Raw genomic sequence first — 19,663 nt, 5'->3', positions numbered from 1 at the left:
TCTACATACACAATAAGGTCAAGACCTCCAATTAAAGCCACGAATGACCCAATTGTACTGACAATAATCATTGCGTGTGACTTATGTAGAAATGTGACAAGTAGCATAAAATGTTTTAAATAATTTGTTATTTAGTGTGTAACATATTAGCTTAGGTAGTGACCACAGTGACCGGACCTTGACCTGCGTGGAGCACAAGATGTTTGACGTCCGTCATCTCGTCAGCCACTTAGCCAACCAGGAGGAAGATATGCCACCCACACCTACAGCACCACATCGCCTGCCCAATCGGGTCCATTTTGCATTTTTTGTTAGAGTTACTTTAATTAATATAAATATAAGTGTGATGTAATGAGGGATGGAAGGGTTTTTTGGGTTATTTCCTAGCTGGAGAAATAAACCATCCTTTGAACTCTTGCAGCCGGGTCTCAGTGCCTCTTTCCCCGACAAGGGGTTGTGTCGGCTATTTTATTTTCGCTCACACGTAGTAAGCCGGGGAAAGGCACCTACACCAACGAACCCTGCTGGAGGACACCCACTCCACAGTTCAGGGCCGCAGAAAACTCCCCAGAACAGCGCTTGCCACACACACAGGTGCGCGTTAGCTTCAATCTCGTTACGGTAAGCAACCACACTATGTAAGAAAGTACTTCCCCCAACGTTACTTGGCCGCTTGTTATTAGCCCATGGTCCTCTCTTGCCTACTGCCTCTGCGACACTTCACAGGCTGATAGAGCAGACTGATCACAAAGCGCTCCCTCCTACAGTTTATGCAGGACGTCTGTAGTATTGCACAAGGCCCCTGACCACTGCATCGCCTGATGATTTGGCATCAGTTGACATCGGTCGTAGCAGTGGCTATATTTCTATTTACTGCTCCTGAAACATACTTTTAAGGGTCATGATTGCCCTCAGTGGGCCTGCAGAGCCACTCTCCCTTCCTCCTACAGTGCTGGCTTCCTGGACCGGCCTCTGTTGCTTCCACTTCTTTGTATCTCTTATTATGGACCAAATCTGCCCCCACTGCGCCTAGCCTGCAGCGCCTCACTGCCCATCAGCGCCCTTACCTGAGAGAGGATATCTTCTCTTAGGGGTGCTGGTGGGTGTCCATCCTCGGTGCTGCTGTCCCCTCAGCACAACAAGCTTGATCCTCGTCGCCATTGTTGGGTTCTGGGTCTGGTTACAAATGACTCTGACAACTTCTTGTAAACTGTAAGTTATTTACTTAGTTTGGACTTATTAATTACAGTTCTTATGTCAGATAAGTCATAGGGAAAATAGGACACCCACCGGCATCCTCTCTCAGGGCTTACATCTTTCAACTGACCACCCTGGAACACTCACTCATGGATAAACATTATGCGCTCTGCCTTCCATTTCAACATTCCACTCTATTGCAGGCATATCTAATCATAACAAGAGCCAAATCCCCATAAGAAATATGACATGTTCCAAAGGTCATGTCCTTCTTTCCCCATTTCAGATTTCTCCTGCCATAACGGATACATCACTTTTTCTAAACAATTCACTCATAACCACCCCATAAAAAGCCCCATCAATTCCCTGATAAACCCAATTTTAAAAAGCTCCATGCAGACCCGTTCTCATTTTTGCCAGCCATACTTCCTCTTTATAACCTCATTCAAACCACTGTACACTAGACCACAATTCCCAAAATGCAATCTGGTTTATGTAATGTCGCCTTAGACGCTTGCAATGTGGTGGCTCGTCCCCCTCTTTGAGTGCAAACTGTGCGTGAGCCTAAGGTCTAGTGCACGAGGCAGTGTCTGGCTCCTTCCCTTTCCCGCTCTTCTAATCATCGCTGATAGTATAAACGTACGTTGGATGGAACGCTGCTTGTCACGTGATTAGAACGCGAAGCTAGGGCCGTTCCTTTAACTCGAGCGTGTGGCTACCGTTGGTGAAGATCGAGGGGACGCAGGTAAAGAGAGATGCGTTGGTACTTGGGTGAATAGATGGGGACACAGGTAAACGAACTTTCAGTGCCTCGGGCAGCTGACACGCGAGCCTCGCAATACTTATACCAAAGAGCTCCTGCTCAGGCAGGGCTGATCGCGGCCTTAGCGCTTTTAATTGCGCCTCCCCTCCTTGATAATAGGATCAGGGTAAACGCTGCAAGGTTCTTTATTTTAAACAATATAGGGCTTGCGGCAGTCGCCTTAATCCGTTTTGAATGAAGTGTGTGAGGTACCATATTCTCTGACAAGTTACTGCTTCTGTTAAGTGTAACCCACAAAACTCTCTCCATCCTTCGCTTTTGGAACTACTTGAAGACCGTACTCCAAAAAGAACATTTTACTGATTGCACCGCTCCTTACCTCTCCATTATGTCTATGCATGCAACCCCTGCACCCAACTTCTGTGACTATCAACTATGTACAGCCCTCTATTGCTTAACCACCAGCTTTGTGCTTGATAAATCCCATGCATAGTTGCATTATTGTTCGGTCTCTAGCACTGTGATGTTAGCAGCAGTGTTTCTTCAATCTGTATCTCCTTCAAACTATTAGAAAGTATACCCGTTTTTTTATATTTGAAAAAATGTGGTAATCTGACTAGGCCATGCAAGTCTAAATGGGTATATTTGGTAGTGCATGTGGCTGTTATACATGTCAACATGCTCCATTCCATTTCACTTTCCTGGTTTAAAAATCTGGCACTACAAATCCGAGTTGTTCAAAAAAATAGCCCAGGTCTTATAGACCCCTATCTCCTAAATGGACTAGGGCATGTTGGCATGACTGATTTGTGCATGTGGTGTTGTAACTGGGCATTTGATATTGGTATACAAAACAGTATGCAGTATTTTGACACTGAGCTTGGCCATATGAACTATTCTAACATATGCTGGTGGAATTTATGCAGATGATTAGTTTGTTATATGGTGATGGTTAAATCTACGGTTATGGTGCTGAGCATTGGCATGTGTGGCTGACCCTGGGGGTTATGGAGGGGTTGCTGGTATCCACTAACGGTACATGAGCATGTTAAACTGTACCTTGCTTTTTGAATGTGTTCCTGCATATGACTGATGTGCATTAGAACGTAGTAAGGTGGCATATGTTGGCATAGCATGTCATGCTGGTGATGGTGACTTCAAGATTTTGCTTGCATGTGATTGGGTTTAAAATTAAGAATCTCCGATTAACCAGTGACTAGGAGCTACCACTGGGTAATAAGGCACTAGTGCATAGTGTTGCGCAAATCTAACTTCCACATAATGTGTATTTAAAGATTTCCCCAAATGCATAGAGTTAAATTCACATAGGTGTTTGTTTGGCTTTATTTGGCCCAGGGAGACAAAAGTAGCTGTTGGTGTCTAGCTAACGAGGCTCTTCTTGGCTGCAAGCAACATTTAAATAGCTTAGCTCCCTCCATTTCTAACCCTGTATGAGTATTGGGTATTTTTTTTTATTATACTTGTGTATAGCCACATTTCGGCTTTTACAAGGATGAAGATCATTCAATGAGTACAAATAAAACCTTACTCATTCAATTGCTGTTTTGGTTTTTCGTTGATGCAATTTTCTGTAAGGCTGCATTTATAAAATCTTGACACCTGCGATTGACCATCTAGTGTTTACTCCAGAAATGAGGCGGGTCCACCATGCTTCTCCTCGCGGAGATCACAGGAAGAAAACAAAAGGTCGAAGGTAAGCACTCCTTGCTTCTATGGTTGCTGGACAGGATAGCACCAGGTGTCTGATGGATTCAAGTTGGTGGTTCTCTGGGCAGAGTCTGCATTCGTTGGAATTAGACTGGGATCTTCTCTCCAAGATTTCAGGAGTCGGGAGAAGATTGAGCTGCGCTCTCATAAAAGTTCCTCTTAACTTTTTGTCAGAGAATTTAATGAAATACTGTTACAAGTCTTTACGTTTCCGTGCAGTCGGAGGGAGATGAGACAGTGACTTGATGTTTCTTCTTGACTAATTGTCCAGTTGTGTTCTTCCATTTTTCTGTTTTACTCTCAGCGGATTAAAAATCAAGATTTCCTCCGTGCATGCTATCGACTCAAGTAAGGATTTTTTTTCTTTTCCACCCAGGTGTTTAACATGCAGCAGGTTCCTTTAGCGATTTCGTCGGCGATCAGTCTGTAGACTGGTGGGCTGTCTGACATTAAGATCTTCCTACAAAGCTGCATACTGGTATGATCTACCGTTGCAGATAATGACAGCAGACCTAATTACTGCAATGGGAGGGGACTTCGGTAAGTTGAGTACAATTCGCCAAAGGAAGCCTTCTAATTTGGGCCATAGTGTGGAAGGAATGGCCGGGCTTGCGCCCATCCCGTAGGTGATGGCGGGAGTCACTTTGGATTGATAGAATTGGGAGAGCAGGGAGCAATGAGAACCTACCGTATTTTCTAATAATTGCTCGAGTTTGAGCAGTTAGGTTACAGACTTTTCTCCAGAGGGTTATTTGCATTCTGGTGTCCACTGTTGAACAGTCTATTGTTACACCAACATATTTGAAGAGGGCCGCTTGTTCGACTTTGGTCCCATCCACATACCAGCTGGGTTTCGAGCTTTTCTTTGGCGCTTTCTCCAGGATCAGAATTTTTGTCTTGCCTTTATTTATAGATTGTTCCTCTCAATGTAGTGGACCAGGTTGTTCAGTTGTCTTTGGAGTCCAACTGGGGTTTGCTCCAGCAGAATAAGGTCATCGGCATACAGTAGCCGATTTTGGAGGGAAATGCACGGACCGTTGTTACTGTTTCTTGATAATCACCTAGAAAGGCAATAAACAGGGCGGGAGCCAGCGGGCAACCCTGCTTTGCTCCTTGATATAAAGGGATTTCTGCTGAGGAGGCCTTGCTGGTTGAGTCTCACACTCGTTTTTGTGTCTGAATGCAGAGCGACAAGGGTGACCCAAGATGGATGCAGGGTACTTCCACGCTACAAGTTTCTTCCACGGTTTCTCTCTATCTACCCGATCTAAAGCCTGAGTAAGATCGATGAAGACTAAGAATACTTTCGGGGCACCACCCTTGATCTTGCACTTGATATTCATAAGCATTATATTAACCAGGTGTTGATGTTTTTTAAGAACCCTGTTTAAAGGGGATCAGTACAGGGCGAACACTTAGCCCAAGCTTGAAATCTTTCAAGAAGTAGGGTGGCGAAAATCTTTCCGATGATATACAGGAGGGCTATATGGTGATAGTTGGTCGGTCCTTCTCTGACACCCTTCTTAAAAATAATTACAACCACTGCTGTAGTCCAGGATGTTGGGATTGATTTTGCATCTTTACATTGAGTAAATATCTGACTGATTAACTTTGCCCACTCCTCCAGATGACATTTCAAATCTATGTTCGTCAGGCCATCTGAACCAGGTGCTCTAGACATCAATTTCTTGATGGTTTTTAAAAAGTCTTCTTTATCGGTCAGATCTTCCCATTCGATGGTGTTGGATTTATTCACGATTTGCTTGGAAACACCCGGGGATTTGAAGAGCGCTGTGAAATGGGTTACCCATTTGGTTTCACTTAGAGTTTGAGAGTGCCTCATTTGTCTGGGTGACAGAATATCGAATAAGAGACCAAAACTCTCTGGTTTTCTTACTGCTTAAGGTTTTGAGCATAACTTCGGAGTCCTGCAGGTAGAGCGCCCCTAAGCCATGATTTGTAGATTCTGGTCGGGTCCCAGCGGCTAGGGCCGATCTTGTTTCCCACGTGTTTTGTTTCGTTGAGGCTCTTTGGAGCTTTCTTAGGTGATGTCTTTTATCCACTAGCACTTTGTTATAGACGTGTTTTACTGGGTGGCGCTTTGGGTCTTGAACTATGGTCTACTCTGTATTTGAGCAACAGAGGTTGGTAGTTCTAGCGGCCCTCCTTGATCGGTTGGGGATGCTTGTTGACTATACTTTATAGATATAGGAAGTATGTCCGAAGCCAAGAGTCTTAGTCGAGTTTGTTGCTGATTCTACTCAACATTCAATGTCAAAGATGGATTCTGAGTGTGGCAAGCACTCCAGGTCACCAATGACACATTGTGATCACTGGCTGTGGTTTTTTGAACCAAAAAGTTCGAGATTAGGGGTAGCTGGCGTGCGAATCAAAGATGCTATCCAGAGTCGTGAACAAAGTATCCCTTTCCCAGGTAGGGATTAGAGGTCTGTTGTCAGAGATTATGGCAGCGTTGTAAAAGTTTCGCGAGTTCATCAGTTCTAACCACGACACACCACGCTCTTCGGCACCTGATCTTTTGGTGGTTAGTTCAGTAGACGTTGTATGAGTTGGGCATTTGGCGTTCAAGTCCCTGCAGATGACTATATTTGATAGCTGGTTATCCACGATGAGTTAGTCGATTCGCTTCTGCCACTACAAAAGTTGTCAGTAGTTCTCTGAGGGTTCCAGTACAGCTTTGTGATCGCTAGTTGAGGGATTTCCGGTTTCAAATTGGGAGCTTTACAATATTACCAGGTGAGGAGAACAACAAGATGGCCATAAGCTTCCGATATAAATATATTTTATTTTAATGCCAGAGTCGGCACGAACCGCCAGTAAAAGACCTGATGAGTGTCGGCCAAGCAGGCCTTTAGTGGCTGGTGAGATGATCACTGTGTAGCTGTCAAGTGCCGCTAAATCTTCCAGACAGGTCTCTTGTACACCAAGGATGTCGAAGTCTCCAAGGTTTGTACCACCTGATTGAGTGAGGTGGAGGTGGCCTCTGGTGTTCCAAGATCCCATTGTCACAGAGGAGTGGCTAACCTGGACGGTGGTTTTCGGTGTTTTAATCTGTGGTTGCTTTTTCTTTTCCTGGTCTTCGGTTCTAGGACTTTTGGCAGCCAAGCCCCGAGGCCTTTACACTCATTCGTGGAGTTCTCTTTAGTCATTAGATCATCCCATGGGTGACAGTGCCATGTACACACGTCTTGGTGGCCGTGGACCACGGCAAACTTGGAATCCCTTTAACATTCGAGATGCGATCCGACTCGCTCCCTTTTCTAGTTAGGTGGCCAGTACATTAGCGCCTCGGACTAGACCTCCTTATATAGACGTCGGAATGATAACGATGGGCCAGCTCGTGAGACTTGCCGTGAAAAGAGCCGGACGACTGGTCTGAGAATGGACGGAAGTGCCTACCCCTCTCAGGTTTATATACAGTTCTAGAGATGTAGCGGAGGATTCTGTGCTTGATCTTCCTTGTAGTCGAGAGAGCATATTGGCTTTGTTCGGAAGGTTCGATTTCAGTAGCCTTAAGCCCTTTTTTAGAAGATCTTTATGAATTTCTGGTGAGAGGGTCAATTTGCTTACAGTCGAAAGGAGGTACCGAACCGTTCTTATATTCAGCCTGAAGTCCTCTTTCGAGTATTGGATATTAGCAAATGAGACTACATACAAATGAGACTGCATAGTGTTTATGGACACCCTAAAGGGTATTTGATGATCATGCAGAACACCCTTTTAAGTTGCCCTCTGGCCACTCCTTAAAAGGTGTCTGGCTCCCATCCCTGGTCTCTGGCTCCCCAGTCACCAGATGTGCTCCACATTGACCCCAGATCCTTCACACGCTAGATTCCAGTCATCCCTAGTCTTATCTAGACTCTTTGCAGTGACCAGCCCTTTCCTATGATAGACCTACATGAAACCTCACAAAAATACCCATGGCACCCCCCAATGTTGCTACCTGTACATAAGATGCCCCCCCTACGGTTGCTACTTGTACCCAAGATGCACCTCCTCACTTGACTGCTATCTGTACCCATGGCGTGCCCCTGCCCCCTATGGTTGCTATCTGTTGATCCAAGTCACACCCCCCTCTACGGTTGCTATCCATATCCAAACCCCCCCATGTCAGTTGTTAGCTGTTGTACCCGAGATGCCCTCCCCTACGGTTGTTATCCTTATCTGAGATACCATCCCCTCTATGGTTGGTATCCGAGATAGACCCGCCCCCCCTCTACGGTTATCTGAGATGATACCCCCCTCTATGGTTGTTACCCCTATCCAAGATGCACCTCCCTCTCTATGGGTGTTATCCGCAATGTACCCCTCTCTACAGTTGTTATCCGTGACGCGTCCCCCTCTCTACGGTTGTTATCCATGATGCATCCCCCTCTACGGTTGTTATCCATATCCGAGATGCACCTCCCTCTGCGGTTATCCGTATCTGAGACGCCCCCCCTCTATGGTTATCTGTATCTGAGACATACTCGTCCCCCCCCCCCCCCAAACACGGTTGTTATCCATATCCGAGACTCACAGCGCCCCTCTACGGTTGTTATCCGTATCCGAGACGTCCCCCTCCCACGGTTGTTATCCGTATCTGAGACCCACCCCACGGTTATCTAAGATGTTTCCCCCCCTCCCACGGTTGTTATCTGTATCCGAGACTCACCCCCCCCACCGTTGTTATCCATGACTTTCTCCCCCCACACCGTTATAATCTGTATCCGAGACCCCCCATGGTTGTTATCCGAGACCCCCCTCTACGGTTGCTATTTGTATCTGATATGCCGCCACCCCCCCCTTCAGTTATCAATTCTCGCTGTGTATGCTACTCCATGATTCTCACAGGGTTTAGAATTTGTTGTCTCGCCTGCTGTTGCTACTTCCGCCTGCTAAAGCCACCTTGCCTTCAAAGTCGGTTCTCTAAAACATGTTTCGATATGCCAAATGGGAAATAGTTCAGAAGCGGGCATCTTTATGCAATGGAAGGCGAAGCACCTCTGTGGTTAAGACATGTGCACTATGATCTAGGACAAAGACAGTTATGGCAATAAGGTACTGTTGAAAATGGCAGTTGGTGAGCAATTTACATAACTAGTAGAGTAACTGGGTTATCTGAGGAGTTTGACACATTTCTAATGCCCCCCCCCCATGATAACTTCACTTCATTCGCATCTTTTGGGGGGGACTAACATCAGAATTTAGCAACTCATAACAATGTACTTCTTCGGTGATTCAAATACAGTGTTTGAGTTGTTCGAGAAGCCTTCTGTGCATAGTCGCGGTAATGGAAGCATCTATAGGTCACCACAAGAGGCACTGGTCCATGTCCATGCAAACATTTGTGTATCTTAAAAACAGCCTCACCTACTACCACAGGCGAGATCAACAAGATCTAGTGATACCTATCGGCTTATATGTCTGAAGGTCAAAAGAACACGCGGCAAGGGACGTTCATTTATGGTTTTAGCAACACTGGACTGAAACGGACTCCCAGCCGAGCTGCGTACAGAGAGGAGTCCCCCCCCCCCCCACATTTTGTAAGTGGCTTAAGACATTAACTAGAATCGATGTCTCCCTTGCCGATCCTTTAGCTAACTGTCTGTGTTGTGAGTTGTTTTGTTCTTCCTGTTCCATCTGCACCCTGATGCCTGTGGGCTGCAGCGTGTTACAAGCAATACATGGAAAATAATAAAAATGAAGTCTAAGACGAGCATTATGGAAACGACCTGAACAATGTAAGGTCCCAAAATGTTAGCTACCCAGGACCAGATGGTCCAAGTTAACTTGGGGTTTACATGGAGAGCACTTACAGTATGTCGTTTGTGGGCAACAATGTTGGTAATACATTGAATTGGGTGAATAAATTAGTTGGTGAGCTCTGCCTTTTTTTGAATTCTAGTTTTTATCAATTTTCTATTTTGCAGAGGCCCAAAGCTGCATGGCTACATAGGCTGGTATCCACCAACCAGTCGTAGGGTTAATGAATGCAAGTTTGTGGTCTGTTTGCCTGTGCACTTGGGATTTTGCTTGATCTGTGACTCACTCCTAAAAAAATAGTTTACTTATTTCGTTTTGATCAGTTTGTGGTTTATTCAAATCTTCAAAAGTGTGCATTTAAGATGTTATATTTGCTGGTTATGTAACCAACGTGCTTACAAAGCGCCATATTTATCGATCTTGCAACAGCTTGTTGGAAATGTGGTGCCAACAAAACTCTGCCAAGAGGCACGTGCTTGTTTTATCCTTCATCGGCCTTTTTGATGGCACTGATGGGTTATTTCTTAGCATAGTTATCGGTTCCTTTTTAAAAACATATAATTCTTGACATAAGTTACTGAAAAAAAACAGTTCGTAACATATTGATAAGTTTGCTTCAACATATCACTTTTTGGCAAATTGTTTGCCTTATTCAACATGATTCTCATATTGAAAGTGCAGTATTTTTGATGTTGAATGGACAGGTGTCCTATGGTTCTGATGAGTGGGGAGGGAAGTAAAGAGGAATGATTTTTTTAGTATTCATTTCTGTAATAAAATCATGCGAGCATGTAAACGCTTGTAAGAATGTTAATTCTGGCGTGGCTTACCATAACCTTGAGTTAAGGTTGTTCCAAACGTGGGTTGTTGCCAGTTGTACAACTGGGTATTGGTACCTAGTGTATCATCGTTTCCTGTAGTTTAGGAAATGGTTGTAATCAATAGTATCTGTATAGATTTAAGGCCTAACTGTGCCTGTTATGCTCTTAGGTCAGGGGTCGGTGAATTGGTGCTTGGGTGTTCACATTGAGGCTGCAGCGTATGGGGTGGTGGTTACAAGGGTGCCCTGATGTTGCCCGCTCTTATAGATACAGCAGAGAGCATATACTTTGTATCCGGTCCCATAATTCCGAATGTCCGCTTTGAATCCTATATTAAGTTCCATTTGACGTTTAGTTTGAATCTTATTTAATAGCATTCGGTACATCATGGTTTAAGTTTCCATCTATCAATATGGATATGTTTTTTCTTAATATCCATGTTAAAATCACATTGTCTGTTTTGTTATTTGGGGTGAGATCCCATTTGTTACAGTTGCATGAGAGTTGCATATTTTACAGTTCATAGATTGAAGGTCGGGGTTGTTGCACATGTAAGGCTAACAGTGCCGAGTTGTCATTGTTAGGTGCGCAGTGTTTATCCCTGATCAGTGTCCATATTCAGTCGTTGCCTCATTTAAGTAGTGGGTTTGAGGTTTCTGGCAACGGTGCCCGGTGTTAGAAAAGGCCCACCACCCCACCTACTGTTCATCATAAGTTGCAGCGAATCATGCGTTGTGCGGTGTCATAATATGTGCAGAGTAAACGTCCAATGTGCCGTAACATGCGATTTACCAGGTAGTTGGTACTTATGGTATACGCAGTCGTTGCTATGCGTGTGTACAGCCTATATGATTGCTTTTTTTTCATAATGGAATCTAAGCCCACCATTGCAAGTTTTAGATTCGTTTTTGATAAGCTATCTTACCGTATTGTGTTGCGTGTCCGTGGTTACGGTTCCTCTCCTGACTAGCGTCTTGTTACTCTTGCGCTGTAATTGCTTCCGAGAAGTGTCACGTGATGTTATTTTAAACTGGCGCATTCTGTGATGTCATCCGGAGGTGCCCTGTCCGTCGTCAATGCTCCTCCTGGTCACGTGACAGACTAGTGTTAATTTACTCGTGAGGCCCCGTAGTTTGATGCCTACATTTTCGTATTGTATTTCTTATTAAAGCATGTATAGAAACAAGTCCCTTCCGATTAGTATCCATCTTAAACAGTGCTTACAACATCTAAACGTGTCCATAGATTAAGCCCCATGAGATGCTGGAGCTACTTTATCTTGTGTTTGCATACTACTCCTTGCACAATATTATTTGTTCAATTAGTATTATGAACTGCTGGGGGTGAGGGGGGAGTCTCTTAATGCCAGTATTTTATATTACCATGGTTATAATCGTGGAGGTGCTAGCCTACCATAGTTCATCAGAATTGTTAACCTAACAGGTTTGCATGCTCACAAGTTACTTTGTTGTGGCTTTGTTAATCATCAATGATTTGCTCTCCTGTTGTACTAATGGGAGACTTAATTGTATGCATAATGCAATCAATTTACCGAAAAGGAGTTTTTCTCCATTGGTTAGAGTTGCTAGTGTATTGTTTAGGGGTTCAGTGATATTTCCGAATCCCAAATTCTTGGTTATGTTTAAATCAGGGTTATGGGCCACATTAGAGTGCCGGATAACCACCATCATTCTGTCCAATCAACATTCATCATAAGAAATTATGCATTTCTGTATCCGTGTTGACATTCAGTGATAGCTCGAAGGTTATATATTAGTTTGCACTCGCATTTCTCGCGATCACCTAGTCTTTTATCCTGCTTCAAGTGCTTGGCCCCGAAGAATTTGATGTTTTCTTTTGTCATTCTGATGGTCCTTGTTCCAGTGTTCTACTAGTGTTGAGGTGTTGCCGACATTGTTGATGCCTTTCACAAAGTCGTATCCAAGGATATTGAATGAGCCAGAGAGAAACCCAGAACAAGTTTGAACAATGGAAATCTAAACATTAAAGAAAGAATAGCTTTTAACAATCTCAAATGGAAATAATGATGAAAGAAGCTGACAAGGGTGGCAACATCGTGATCCTAAGCAAAACAGATTACATCAAAATGGCCAATGAACACCTGACTACCCCAGGATGTTATAAAATTGTACAAAGAAGCTTCATAGCAGAAAGTATAAAGGAACTACAAATATTATTCAACAAATGGCACACTAAATTACTTATCAATGACGATTTAAAATCTTTCATGATTGACAAACCAAAAGTCCCAACAATATATTTCCTACCAAAGGTCCATAAGGATTATATTGAACTGCCAGAGTTAGACCCATTGTTAGCGGGATTGGGTGGGCCACAGAGAATGATTCAAAATTCATTGACAAAAACATCAGACCACAGGTGTACAAACTTGAATCATAGACACAATATACTATGCTTCTTCTAGAGATACTAGCGGAAGTAGAATGGAACAAAGACTATATGTTGGTCACCATGGATATCAAATTACGTGTGTAGATCATAATTTAGCAATCAGAACCATTGACTTTATGTATGAGAATGTTTAAGCATCACGCTACCTGTTCCTTTATCATTTTTATGAACTGTTGAACTTTGTTCTAAAAAACAATGTTCTTATGCTCAATGAGATACTATACCAACAAACCAAGGGGCACCTGCTTTGCACCATCAATGGCAAATCTTTGTATGGGAGTTTGAATACAAACATGCATGCAAACATCCCAACCTATCGCAAAAAGTGATCAAATGGTAATGAACTAGAATTACTTGATTTCTGCAAATACCTGAATGACAATTATGGGCTAGAATTTACGATAGAAACTAGTAGGACAGAGGTAACATTCCTGGACTTGTATATCCTTGTGGACGGTAACAAATTGGAAACTACAACCTATTGCAAATAGACTGAGGCCAACCCCACACTTCAGGCTAATAGCTGCCTTTTGAAAAGCACAATACGTAACCTCCACATATGAGAATTCACAAGGGCCAGAAGAAATTGCAGTCAGGGCAATACTTATAACGCTGAATGCAGACTCATAGAAGACAATTAAATTCACGAGGATACACTAAGGATTGTATCCAAAGAGCAAAAACAAATGGACACCAAAAATAGGACTGACTACCTGAAACCCAAAGACTAAAATGTAACACAACAGGCAGACACAGGAAGGATGATCAAGCAATGCACTGGGAACAGGATAATCCCATATTCCAAAAAAACTTGCATCTGTTAAAACTTGACCCAGACCTAGAAGACTACATACCAAGAAAATGTAATGCGTTATGTTATGTTACTTGGCATTTGTATAGCGCCTTATGTATCATTAGTATGACCTCAAACCGCTGGTAGGTTGAACGCCCTCTGGAACCGTAGTTCAAGTCAGTAGAGAGAGGGAGTTGTACGGTGCGTGGGAGCACCGGATATATGTGCATCTGGTGTAGTTGTTGGATGATAGCTGCATCCTAGCGATAGGTGTGGTGCTGAGTAAATCAGTTGGATGTGTTCAGTCTGGTAGGTGGTCACCCGACTGGGTTCTGGCTGCGTTAGGCCTGAGGGATGCCTATGTGAACAGCTAGCCGGAATGTGTTCAGCTAGCTGCGTTTTATTCGGGTGATGAGGTAATCGTGGAGTTGTGTTTGTATGTGAACAGCTAGGCCTAATTAACAGTGGTATAGCTCTGTTCTGGTTGAATGATGGTGTATAGTAGAGAGTAGCCGTAATTTGGGGTGATATGGTGGTTCTCGGTATAACGCCTGAGACCAGGCATGAGAGCAGGACAGTGGGGACGTACATGGCAACATACATACATATAGCAGCAGGATGGGTACAGGTATTTATTGGATACAGATATATATGGGGATACAGGTAGATAGCATAGTACATATATAGTAGATATATAGGGGATACAGATATATGGCAACGACATGTTGAACAGGTGTTGCCTCCATCTGCTATATCCACGACATCCATGCTGTTCGTTTCATCCATTCCATCTGTTCATTCAGTCTATCTGTTTCAGTCCCTCTCTCCGTTCCATCCACTCTATTTACTCCTGTATTTTCTCTACTTGATCAACCCTGACATTCTGTTTACTGTGTCTATTCACTCTGTTTACTCTATCCATTGTTTCCAATCATTCCCTCTAATCCATCCATACTGTCCTATCATGTGAGTGAGTACCATTAGGACAGCTTCATTGTGTGTTTCGTCATTTGGTTGCTGGGGGTTTTGGACGCATCATTGGGTGGTCATCGGTGTTAAGGGAAGAGCCACGTTTTCAGTCGTTTGCAGAATGACAAGTAGCCTTCGGTGTGTCAGATGTGGGGTGGGGGGCTAACGCTGGGAACGAGGATCCTCCTATCCTGACTGAATTGGTGGTTGGTATCACTAAAAGGAGGGTGGAGCTTGATCTTAGAGTGGGCAGTAAGGTTTTAGCTTGTCTTGCAGGTGTAGAGGGCTGGTCTTGTGCACTGATCGGTTGGTGATGCATAGGGTTTTGAAAGGGGCCCATCGTTCAACTGGGAGCCAGTGGAGAGTTCTGAGAGCTGGAGAGGTGTGGTCTCTTGGGCCGAGTGCTAGTAGCATTTTGGTGGCAGTGTTTTGTGCTCTTTGTAATTTAACGAGGTGGTATGCCCGGGCTCCGAGATAAAGGGAGTTCGCGTAGTCCAGTCTCGACATTACAATAGACTGAACTGTGGCAAGTCTGTTAAGGAGAGGTAGGGAAAAATGGTGGTCATGACAAGACTTTGATATGTTGTTGTTTTGGCGAGAGAGGGTTAGGTCAGAGTGCATCCAAGGCTTTTTTACTGTGGCCGAGGTGGTGGGTGGATTGCCCATGGATGTGGGCCAAGGTAAAGGGTGGGGGGAAGCTCTGTGTTGCCGCACACCATGATTTCGGTTTAGGAGGAGGTGGTTTGTAGTCCTCCAACGATCAATGTCAAGGAGGCAGGCTGCGAGGTCGGGCTGAGAGCTAAATTCTGAGTTGAGGAGTTTTAGGATTGAGTGTCATCGGCGTAGTTATAGCACAGGATATTGTGCGGGTGGATTATTCCAGGGATGGTGGACATATAGAGGTTGAACAGGAGAGCTGATGGGCATGCTCCTTGTGGTACTCAAAGTATTGACTGGTCGAGCGGCGGAAGCAAAGGTGGAGAGGAGGGTTATTTGAGGGCGTTTCCACGGATTCCTAGGGAGTTGAGGCGGTCAAGTAGGATTGAGTGTTTGTGTCCAAGGCGGCAGAGAGGTCTAGGAGGGATTAGTACAGCGCATCCTGCAGAGTCTGCAGTGATCTTAAGATCGTCCCAGATTGAGGCCAGAGTGGTTTTGGTTCTGTGTCGTGGTCTGAAGCCTGATTGTGTGGGGTCCAGGAGGTTGTTGGACTCGACAAAGGCGTTTAGTTATGCGGTTTGATCAATGAGTTTTGCAAGGAACCTGGTATTTGAGATGGGGCAGTAATTTAGTTTTTGGGTTGAGGGATGTATTTGTGTGTGTGTTTTTTTTTTTTTTTTTTTAATTTATTTATTTTTTATTTTTTAGACTAGACTTGACATGTGCAGTTTTAAAGGCATCTGGGAAGATTCCCGAGCTGAGGGAGTCATTTAGGATGGTTCTTGTGTACTCTCCTGCACAAGTGGATGAGAATATTTCTTTGAGGACTGAGGCGGGTGCAGGGCTCCAGAGGGGAGGGGGGGAGAACCAGATGGTTTTTGAGCAGCAGGGAGGTCAAGAAATTAGTATCTCGAGATTGGTGTGACCGAGTCGAGTGGGTGGAGTTGTTGTTGTTGTGGTGGCGGGCGGGGGTGTTATTGATAGGGCGGACAGATTATGTAGTGGTGAGAGGAGGGCCAGTTTGTTGTTCAGAGAAGTTGTTCTGTTGAGAGCAGTGGTGCAGAAGTGGAGAGAGAGAGAGCGAGTTGCAGAGTGATTGAGATGGTTGGATTGGATTGAGGTACAGGTTGGTATGACGAATAGAAATGATTTTGTGGAGTTCCTTGCTGCGGTTTCCACAGCTCAGAATTCGGGAGTTGTAGTGGGCTTTTTTTAGATTTTCGGATTTCAGCTTCACCCGATCGTGCAGGGCAAGGGTGGATTTACTCAGATTGGTTTTACTTTTCTGCCATTTGCGCTCAAGGGATTTATTCAGTTGTTTCTCAATCTTCAGTTCTGGCATAAACCATCTGGGATAAGGACCACAGCGAGGGGAGGATTGGCAAGTGGGGGTGAGCAGGATTAGTGAGATATTGAGCCAAGAGATCAAAGGAGTCGATGGTTAAGGGTTCATTATGTGGGATGGTTGAGGGAGATCTTTGCATCAGAGCATCGGCTGGGTCAGGGAGGATCTTTAGTTTCTTACAGGATTTGCGGCAGAGGGGGGTAGCTGGCTCAAGGATGGGCGTGGAGGCAGGTGAGCGGATGGTGAAAGGGACAATGAAGTGATCAGACCATATGAGAGGTACAGGGGGGGGGGTTAGATGTATCTGGTTGTGGGAGCTAAAGGTGGCATCAAGGGTGTGTCCTTTAAAGTGAGTTGGGCGGTTCATGTGAAGGCAGAGGTTAAGCGCATCAATGCAGTCGACCAGTGAGTGGGTCATGGGGTTGGTGGGAATGTCTAGCCAGACATTTAAGTCCCCTAGAAGAGTGCGAGAGGGGGGGGGCTACTTGGATGGTGGCTATAGCGTCAGAGAGGCTCGTTGTGAAATGTCTGTCATAGTCGGGCGGGGGGTCTGTAGAAGATTAGGAAGCTGTGGGAGAACATCAGGGTGAGTGATAGTTTGACGAGAAGGGATTCGCAAGGAGTGCTTGTCTGGCAATTGATGAGTGAGACAGAGAAGTGTGATTTGAAAACGATTGCTGTGATTTGAGGGTCTGTTGAGTGGGATGAGGGAGTAGTCGTGGGGGGCGGGGCTTCATGAGCAACAGGGGCAAAGTCGTTGGAGAACTAGGTTTCCGTGATAAAGACTAGGTCTGGGTTATCAACTGCGAGGGGGTCAAAGATGCTGTCTGTTTTTTTGCTACAGAGTGGGCTTAAAAAGGATGCATCTTACTTCAGAATGGGGGGGTGGGTAGTCCTGGAGGTAGTAGGGGTGGTGGTGGGGGGAATTGGGGGAGTGTCGAGGGACGGTGGCGAGTCAGGGCTAGGAGGGAAGGGGTGGGGAGGCAGCGGGATCTGGGCGGCGAGTGATGTGGACCGGTTGATGGAGGTTGGGAAGATTAGGCGGGCGGAGGAGGGGGAGGGCGGAGCTGGGCAGGTGTGTGGGTGGGCAGTTGGATTTGGGACTGGGGATTCAAGGGTGAATCGTATGGGGCTAGGGATGCTAGGTGTGCTGGGTGAGAAGTCGAGGGAGAGGGGTTGGAAGGGAGGTGATGGTGGGGGTGAGAGACTGAGGGGATGGGGCGAGGTAGGAGGAGTGTGGAGTAGTGGGAGATTGAAGGGGACAAGGCTTGTTTTCTCTTTTTCAGGGCTTTCAATGCAGTTGGTGTGTGTCTGTGAGGGTGGGCACGGTGTCGGAGGGCTATGGAGATGCAGCCACTGTTCTTGCCAGGGCGAGACGTCCAGTTTTTAGGGAGGGGTAGGGATATGGTGGGTGGGGGATGTTGGTGGGAGTCGATTGGGGGGGGCAGGGGGTGTAGGTGGGTCTGTGCGGGTGGGTAGGCGCTTCAGTGGGGGGGTGGACTCTGAGGTAAAGGAGGGTGGGGGGAATATGCTTGGAGGGGGTGGGTGGAAGGGACGAGAGAAACAGGTCTTTGGATGGTTGGCGTGCCATCTGGCTCCTCTGGCTTGGGAGTTGGGGTGTGATCATGGTGGTGGGTGGGCTAGTTTGAAATGGGAGGGGGGAGGAGTTAAGGGGAGGGAGGTGAGAGACGCGCCAGAGTGAAGCTCTCATTTTGGATTTAGCTGGGAGGGATGGAGTCATGGCGAGGCACAGGGGGAGTTAAGGCTTGGCTGTAATATCAAGAAGTGGAATTCAACACAGTGGATTCACAGCACAGTGAAATTAATGGAGTACACTTAATATCGCTTGACCTTAATATGTAGCTGCACTATTCAATAAAGTAATACTTTAGTGGACGCTCAATGTTGTTGGGCACACTATCAAAATGCAAGATTCAGCACTGTAAAACTATTAGGGCACACTATCTAGATGCAAGAGTCAGCATAGTGAAACTATTAGGGCGCACTCAATGTTATTGGGCACACTTTCTAAATTCGAATTTCAGCACAGTGTTGGGTACACTATCTAGATGCAAGATTCGACACAGTGAAGCTATTAGGGCACACTTTCCAACTTCGAACCTCAACATAGTGAAACTAATAGGCTACATTTAATGTAGCTGCACAAAACACAAACTTTTAAGTAAGAGTGGTAGGGCTTTCTCGAGTAAAGTGATTGCTTCAAACCCCACCCATGCAACACTTACCTTTCTTGGTTGGTGTTAGTTGACGGCAGGCGACTGGCTTCTTGCGGATTCCTGCAGATATGATCTGGAGCCGCCACTTTAGGAGTTGCCCTTTGTCTCGGGCCCTTAGTCGCAGGGCTGCACGGGTAGAGGGCTGCCCTAGGAGGGTCGGTTAGGACCAGAGGGAACCAGGAAGGGGAGCAGGCATTTCTTAAAGATGGTGGTTATCTGACGCACTAATCTGGCCCATAACCTTGATATACACCTAACCAAGGATTGGGAAATATCACTTAACCCCAAAACAATACACTAGCAACTCTAACCAATGCAGAAAAACTCCTTTTCTGTAAATTTATCGCGTTATGCATACAATTCAGTCTCCCATTAATACAACAGGAGAGCAAATCAATGATTAACAAATCCACAACAAAGTAACACGTGAGCATTCAAACCTGTTAAGTTAACAGTTCTGATGACGAACTATGGTAGGCTAGCACCTCCATGTTTCTAACCACGGTAGTATACAATACCGGTATTAAGGGACTCATCCGGCCCCCCCAGCAGTAATTCTACTAAGTGAACAAATAATATTGTGCAGGGATTAGTATGCAAACACAAAATAAACTAGCTCCAGCATCTCCGGGGGCTTGATCTATGGACCCATTTAGATGCTGTATGCACGGTTTAAGATTAGATACTAATCTGAATGGGCTTGTGTCTATACATGCTTTAATAAGAAAAACAGTACGAAAGGTAGGCATCAAACCACGGGGCCTCATGAGTAAATTCTGTCACGTGACGACAGACAGGGCACCTCCGGATGACATCACGTAATGCGCCACTTTAAAATAACATCATGTGACACTTCTCGGAAGCAATTACAGCGCGAGGGTAACAAGACGCTAGTCTGGAGAGGATCCGTAACCATGGGCACGCCAACACAATAAGGTAAGACCAAATCACCAG

The 19,663-nt window shown here is 45.3% G+C and overlaps 1 protein-coding gene across 6 annotated transcripts in view; it reads left to right on the top strand.

The window, feature by feature from the left end:
- Nucleotides 1-1,797: 1,797 nt before the first annotated feature.
- Nucleotides 1,798-19,663, top strand: part of TDRKH (tudor and KH domain containing) — a 2,163,439-nt gene continuing 2,145,573 nt past the window's right edge. For 2 of the 6 annotated variants that reach the window (XM_069650762.1, XM_069650739.1), the window contains exon 1: nt 1,863-1,942. The gene's annotated coding sequence lies outside the window, so the exon portion shown is untranslated. Of the gene's footprint in view, nt 1,989-19,663 lie in introns of all 6 variants that reach the window. The other 4 variants (XM_069650772.1, XM_069650754.1, XM_069650780.1 and 1 more) reach the window with 4 other exon arrangements.

Source organism: Ambystoma mexicanum, chromosome 1p, assembly GCF_040938575.1.
Source record: "Ambystoma mexicanum isolate Mex_15411 chromosome 1p, UKY_AmexF1_1, whole genome shotgun sequence".
Taxonomy (NCBI): domain Eukaryota; kingdom Metazoa; phylum Chordata; class Amphibia; order Caudata; family Ambystomatidae; genus Ambystoma; species Ambystoma mexicanum.
The sequence above is the reverse complement of the archived record's forward strand: the minus strand, read 5'-3'. Positions and strand labels throughout refer to the sequence as shown.